The sequence below is a fragment of the Megalobrama amblycephala genome, unplaced genomic scaffold (assembly GCF_018812025.1).
Source record: "Megalobrama amblycephala isolate DHTTF-2021 unplaced genomic scaffold, ASM1881202v1 scaffold253, whole genome shotgun sequence".
Taxonomy (NCBI): Eukaryota; Metazoa; Chordata; class Actinopteri; order Cypriniformes; family Xenocyprididae; genus Megalobrama; species Megalobrama amblycephala.
This window is the reverse complement of record NW_025953340.1, coordinates 1,433,362-1,440,604: the sequence shown is the minus strand read 5'-3', so window position 1 is coordinate 1,440,604 and position 7,243 is coordinate 1,433,362.

The window sequence follows — 7,243 nt, the reverse complement described above, 5'->3', positions numbered from 1 at the left end:
AAGGCACGCCCTGGGATTCATACGCCAAGGCGATGGCATCCACTATCCAGTGGGCCATCCTCTGCTTGGAGACAGCCTTTCCCTTCTGCTGGCCTCCGTAACAGATGAAGAGCTGATCTGAGGTCCTGAAGCTTCGCGTTCTATCCACGTAAACGCGCAGAGCGCGGACGGGACAGAGCAAAGCTAGGGCTGGGTCTGCCTCCTCCGAGGGCAGCGCTTGCAGGTTCACTACCTGATCTCTGAAGGGAGTGGTAGGAACCTTGGGCACATATCCAGGCCGGGGTCTCAGAATAACGTGAGAATCACCGGGCCCGAATTCTAGGCACGTTTCGTCGACCGAAAATGCATGCAGATCCCCTACCCTCTTCAGGGAAGCCAATGCAACCAGAAGAACCGTCTTAAGAGACAATAGTTTCAGGTCGACTGATTGCAAAGGCTCAAAGGGATGACCCCGGAGAGCTGTGAGAACCAGGGTCAAATCCCAAGAGGGTACGGAGGAAGGGCGAGGAGGATTTAATCTCCTCGCTCCCCTCAGGAATCTGACGATCAGATCGTGTTTCCCCAGGGACTTACCCTCAACTGCGTGGTGATGTGCGGCGATAGCGGCAACATACACCTTCAGGGTGGAGGGAGACAGCCTTCGCTCCAACCCTTCTTGCAGGAAGGAAAGCACGGATCCGACCGAACATGATCGGGGGTCCTCTCGGCGAGAGGCGCACCATTCGACGAACAGGTTCCACTTCAACGCATAGAGACTCCTAGTGGAAGGAGCTCTAGCGGAAGTGATGGTGTCTACGACCGCTTGCGGGAGATCACTCAGAACCTCCGCATCCCGTCCAGGGACCACACGTGGAGGTTCCATAGATCGGGACGCGGGTGCCACAGGGTGCCCCGTCTCTGAGTCAGGAGGTCCCTCCTCAGAGGAATCGGCCAGGGAGGGGCTGTCGCGAGGAGAATGAGGTCTGAGAATCAGGTCCGAGTGGGCCAGTACGGAGCCACTAACAGAACCTGCTCCCCGTCCTCCCTGACCTTGCACATGAGTTGTGCGAGAAGGCTCACTGGGGGAAACGCATGTTTGCGCAGACCCGGGGGCCAGCTGTGTGCCAGGGCATCCGTGCCGAGCGTGCCGCCGGTCAGGGAATAAAACCACTGGCGGAGGGCAGTTTCCGGGGAGGCAAGCAGGACTACCTGGGCCTCGCCGAAACGCTGCCAAATCAGCTGGACCGCCTGGGGGTGGAGCCGCCACTCGCCCGCAAGTAGATGCTGCCGTGACAGCTCGTCGGCTGCACGGTTGAGCACACCTGAGACACGAGTGGCCCGAAGGGACCTCAGATCCTTCTGACTCCACAACAAGAGATGGCGGGCGAGTTGCAACATGCGACGGAAGCGTAGACCACCTTGACGGTAGGTGTACGCAACAGCCGCAGTGCTTAGTGAGCGGACTAGAACGTGCTTGCCTGACAACAGCTCCTTGAAGCGGGCCGGCGCAAGACGAACCGCTAGCAACTCGAGGCAATTGGTATGCCAATGCAGCTGAGGCCCCGTCCAAAGACCTGTCACTGCATGCCCGTTGTACGTGGCCCCCATCCCGTGGCAGAGACATCTGTGGAGACCACAGCGTGCCTGGACACTCATTCGAGGGGTACTCCGGCCCACAGGAACGAAGGGTCCAACCACCGGACAAGGGTGCGACGGCAGCTCGGTGTCACGGGGACACGGAGCGTGCCGCACTGCCACGCCCATCTCGGGACCCGGCCGCGGAGCCAGTGTTGAAGCAGTCTCATATGAAGCAATCCGAGCGGCGTTACCGCGGCTGCAGATGCCATATGCCCCAGGAGCCTCTGAAAATCTTTCAGTGGAGCCGCTGTCCTGCACTTGAGCGAGCTCAGGCAGTTCAACACCGACTGGACGCGCACCTCGGTGAGACGCGCAGTCCGTGCGACCGAGTCTAGCTCGAGACCGAAACAAGAGATCCTCTACCCGGGGGCGAGTTTGCTCTTGTCCCAGTTGACCTGAAGACCCAACCGGTTGGGAGCTACAACCATGTCGGGTAGGACTTTGTACTGACATACCCGACCCTCGAACGCAGACCGACCTAGGAAGGGTCTGCGTCGAGGCAGAATCGAGACATGAAAGTATGCGTCCTTCAGGTCTATTGCTGCAAACCAATCCTGGGGACGGTCCAGGATTGGCCGTAGCCCACCGCCCTTTTACGGTACAATGAAGTAGGGGCTGTAAAACCCCGACTTCATATCGGCTGGAGGGACCGGCTTGATTGTACCCTTCGCCAGGAGGACAGCAATCTCCACCCGGAGAACAGGAGCACTGTCCAACGACACCTGAGTGAAGTGGACAGCCCTGAAGACCGGGGGACGCCGGGCGAACTGAATCGCATAGCCGAGTCTGATAGTACGAATGAGCCAACTGGACAGGCTGGGGAGCGCTATCCACGCTTCCAGACACTGAGCCAGCGGGACCAAAGGCACCACAGACGCACCGGGGGTGAGGCAGCAAGGCAGAGAGGGACCCGACTCGGACGGCTTGAGGGCGGCCCGGAGTGGGGTCGGACTCTGCGAGGCAGCAGTGTGCATGGGAGACGGCGCACGGGACGCGGTCTGCACCATCACACTGCCACCTGCTGGCGAATGGGGAGGGAGCTGACAGCAGCGAGGCGGAGCCTGGCACACTGGCAGACACCCCTTGTTGTGACCTGGAGTTTGAGGAAACTGCTCTTTTTGTGGCAAAGTGGGTACCGCTGGACTCCGGAGAGCCAGCGGCGGTAGATAGACAGCCGCCACAAAATCCCCCCCGGCCCTCCTCCGGGGGTGGGAGAGCAGATGGAATACTCTCCCAAAGGGCAGGAACCTTCCGCTCCAGGTCGCCCGTCTCAGGGCCGAGTTTTCCCCGACCGCTTGCCACCTGGCTGGCAGAGACGGGCTGGGCACCACGTCCGCGACCGGCACCCTGCTGTTTGGCTGGTGTAGGCTGCTGCTTTGCCGACTTAGCAGGGGCGGAGGAAGACGCAGGCGGGCGCCCTCGGCGACGAGCGGGCTGAGGCTGAGCCACGGGCGGCTGGGTGGAGGCAGCAGCGGACCGCCGTGGCATGACATGTCTGATAGCCTCAGCCTGCTTCTGTGCAGCGGAGAACTGTTGGGCACAGCTCTCCACCGCGTCGCCGAAAAGGCCGACCGGAGACACGGGGGAATCCAGGAACCGATGTTTGTCGGTCTCCCTCACGTCTGCCAAGGTCAGCCAGAGGTGGCGTTGCTGGACTACCAGAGTAGACATCGCCTGGTCAACAGAACGCGCTGTCACCTTCGTTGCCCGGAGGGCAAGGTCAGTGGCAGCGCGCAGCTCCCCAAGCAGCTGTTGGTCAGGACCTTCCTGGGGCATCTGCGACAGCGCTTTTGCCTGATAGACCTGCAAAAGGGCCATCGCGTGCAGGGCAGAGGCAGCCTGCCCACAGGCACTGTAAGCTTTCTCAGTCAGACCGGCTGAGAATTCACAGGCCTGGGACGGGAGACGCGGCTCACCGCGCCCGCCAGCGGCCGTTGGACACAACTGCATCGCAACAGACCGCTCGACTGGCGGGAGCTTCGCGTATCCCCTGGCTTCCCCGCCGTCCAGGGAGGTGAAGGCGGACGAGGGACCAGGCCCTGTACGAGCCCCATGCGGAGCTTGCCAAGACCTGGTCACCTCATCGTGTACTTCCGGGAAGAAAGGCATTGGGGCGGGACGCTGGATTTGACCAGCGCGACCCCCCGCCAAGTACCAATCGTCCAACCGAGATGGGCCGGGACAGGGTGGAGGGTTCCACTCAAGCCCGACGCACAAGGCGGCCCGGGAGAGCACAGCCGTGAGCTCGGGATCCGACTCGGGCAACGCTACCGTCCCGGGCGGCAGCGCGTCCGAATCCTCCCCCGAGGACTCAGGCTCACCTTCCGATGCAGCGATCGACATCCGATCCGCCGCCAGCACACCAAAGGTAACGGCTGGACAGTCCGTAGAGGGCCCAGCGGAAACCAACGGTGGCACGATGGGTTGCGGTGCTGATGAGGCGGGAGGGGCCCGAGGAGCGTTTCCGCTCGGCGGGGAAGCCCTGACCGTAATCCTCCGGTCACCCTTCCTATACAGCGCCGTACCGTCATTCCGGTTCCCGGGGCCGGAAAAAACGGTCGTACGCGGCATAGGAGAGGGGACCCCCGCTTCCTGAGACTTCAGGAAGGAGAGTCTCGACCTCAGCATCGCGATAGTCATGTTCCCACAATGGGAACATGAACCATCCACAAAAGCTGCTTCAGCGTGCAGAATGCCCAAACACGAGATGCAACGATTGTGCCCATCAGCAGGGACCAGGGAACGACCGCACCCATTAACGCACAGACGAAATGACATACTGTCAGGGTTCGTCTGTAAAGCTCTTTTAGAAGGGGAAGTCAACTCACTCGTGCTGAAGCACCCAGGGAGCGACGCGATGTGTCAGGTACACCACTCCCTGACACACCGAGGAACCGGCCCAAATCGCTACACACGCACACACTCTTTGTGTTGCTGTGAAAACAGCAGTTTTCGAGCTTATAGCTCAGCTCCTCGGAGACTCGCGACCTCGCTGAACGTGCCCTTTCACCAGCACTGAAAGCTCGCTGTAAATCCTCTTCTGAGGCAATGTTTTAGAATAAAACAAACGAAGAAAGGAATCTTCTAAAACAGGACACCAGTGAATGGCTCCGAAGCGAAAGACAGAGTGCGATTGCATCTGCTTCCTATTTATATACACCTGTCGGGGGCGGTGCGCATTATGCAAATATCGCACGCCAATTCCATTGGCTTGTTTTAGTTTACACGAAGATGATAGGGCTCTCTAAGCGATATCCCAATTCGTCGGTCACTACTGACGTACGTCGAACGTGACCGACTGAAAGGGAACAAGAGTTCAGTACATGGAAATGACATACAGTGAGTCTCAAACTCCATTGTTTCCTCCTTATATAAATCTCATTTGTTTAAAAGACCTCCGAAGAACAGGCGAATCTCAACATAACACCGACTGTTACGTAACAGTCGAGATCATTAATATGTACGCCCCCAATATTTGCATATGCCAGCCCATGTTCCTTACATTATGAAAGGGATTACACGTCTGGATCTGTGCACAGCCGAATCATCAGACTAGGTAAGCAAGGACAATAGCAAAAAATGGCAGATGGAGCAATAATAACAAACATGATCCATGATATCATGATATTTTTAGTGATATTTGTAAATTGTCTTTCTAAATGTTTCGTTAGCATGTTGCTAATGTACTGTTAAATGTGGTTAAAGTTACCATCGTTTATTACTGTATTCACGGAGACGAGCCGTCACTATTTTCATTTTTAAACACTTGCAGTCTGTATAATTCATAAACACAACTTCATTCTTTATAAATCTCTCTAACAGTGTAGCATTAGCCGTTAGCCACGGAGCACTATCAAACTCATTCAAAATCAATGTAAACATCAAAATAAACACTGTATTTATACGATTAGACATGCTGCATGACGAACACTTTGTAAAGATCCATTTTGAGGGTTATATTAGCTGTTTGAACTTTTTTTATGTTGTTTAAGGCAAGCGCGAGCTCTTGGGGCGTGGAGCACAACATTTAAAGGGCCACACACCCTGAATTGGCTCATTTCTAATTATGCCCCAAAATAGGCAGTTAAATTTTTTTTTAAAAATCTATAGGGTATTTTGAGCTGAAACTTCAGACACATTCAGGGGACACCTTAGACTTATATTACATCTTTTAAAAAAAAGTTCTAGATTTCTAAAAATATTTGCATATTTTTCTTTTGTTAAATATAAGTTGTTGTTACACAGATTTTGATCGGATCGATGTCTACAATATTTAACAACAATACTTTTAAATAAATTGACTTTACTGTTCATATATGCATAAGATATCAATGTAGGCTACAATGAGGATTTTTAATTGCCATGTTAATGGATAATACAAACTATGTTTTGTTAGTCCATAAGGCATGAAGTAATTTGTATAAACTGTGAACAAATCTTTTTAAAAAAAATCTTTAAAAAAAAAAGTTCTAGGGCACCTTTAATAGGTACTTTCAATAAACGGTCCAACATATTAGAAATACTTTTTACTGTGTTACTATATGTGTGACTGAGCAACTGAGTATCTAACACTGTAGAGTGAACACGAGCATTTAACTTAAGATAAACAAATGCAACGCGCATACATGACAGCATATATAATAAAATCACCGATTGCCACCGATTTTTGTATATATTTATATATAAGATTTTAAGTATTGTTTGTATGGCTTTCATTCAGATTTGAACAGTTAAATTAAATTTTTTTGTGCACAAAGTATTCTTGTCTCATCATAATTAGGTTGAACCACTGCATTCACTTGACTTTTTTTAACAATGTCATTGGTACCTTTCTGGACCTTGAAAGCAATTCTGTTGCTGTCTATGGACCGGTCATAAACCTCTCAGATTTCATCAAAAATATCTTCATTTGTTTTCTGAAGATGAAAGCAGGTCTTACGGGTGTGGAACGACATGAGGGTGAGTAATTCATTTAATTTCTATATGAATGGTATCCAATGAAAAAATACAATTATAAAATTAATAAATATAGCCAAATCACACAAAAAAGACTGGCTATTATAAATATCAGTGTCAGGTAAGAGTAAGATGCTTGTCTAGATTCCTAGAAATCTATATATATATATAATCTAGACAATCTAGATTTTACATTTCTCTGCTCTTTTATACAAGTTTATTATAAACAGCCACTTCTATAAACTCGTGAAGTTTACGTAAGGGTTTTTCTAATAAATTAAAATTTACAACAAGTTTAATACATTAAAAGACATGCTTGATGCACACAAACATAGCCCATGACTCTGTAATGCCCATGTCTAGAAAATACACACTCCCACCACACGGAGACATTAGTTCTGTCCGAATCGGTATGAAATCACAGACGTAGAGTGATTTAAAAACAAAAACAAACAAACAACAATTTATAGAACTAGTCCCGTTCAAATAGAGCTTAAAAATGGGATTTCTTTAGTTGAACTAACAGTTGAGTTGTCACTAGAATTTGTTCAAATATTCCACAGCAAACTTTAATCAACTTACATATTTCTTAACTGAAGCCAACGACTATGGATGCACAATATCGATTACAATATCAAAACCGTTATAATTATTATTATTCCCTTTGTTG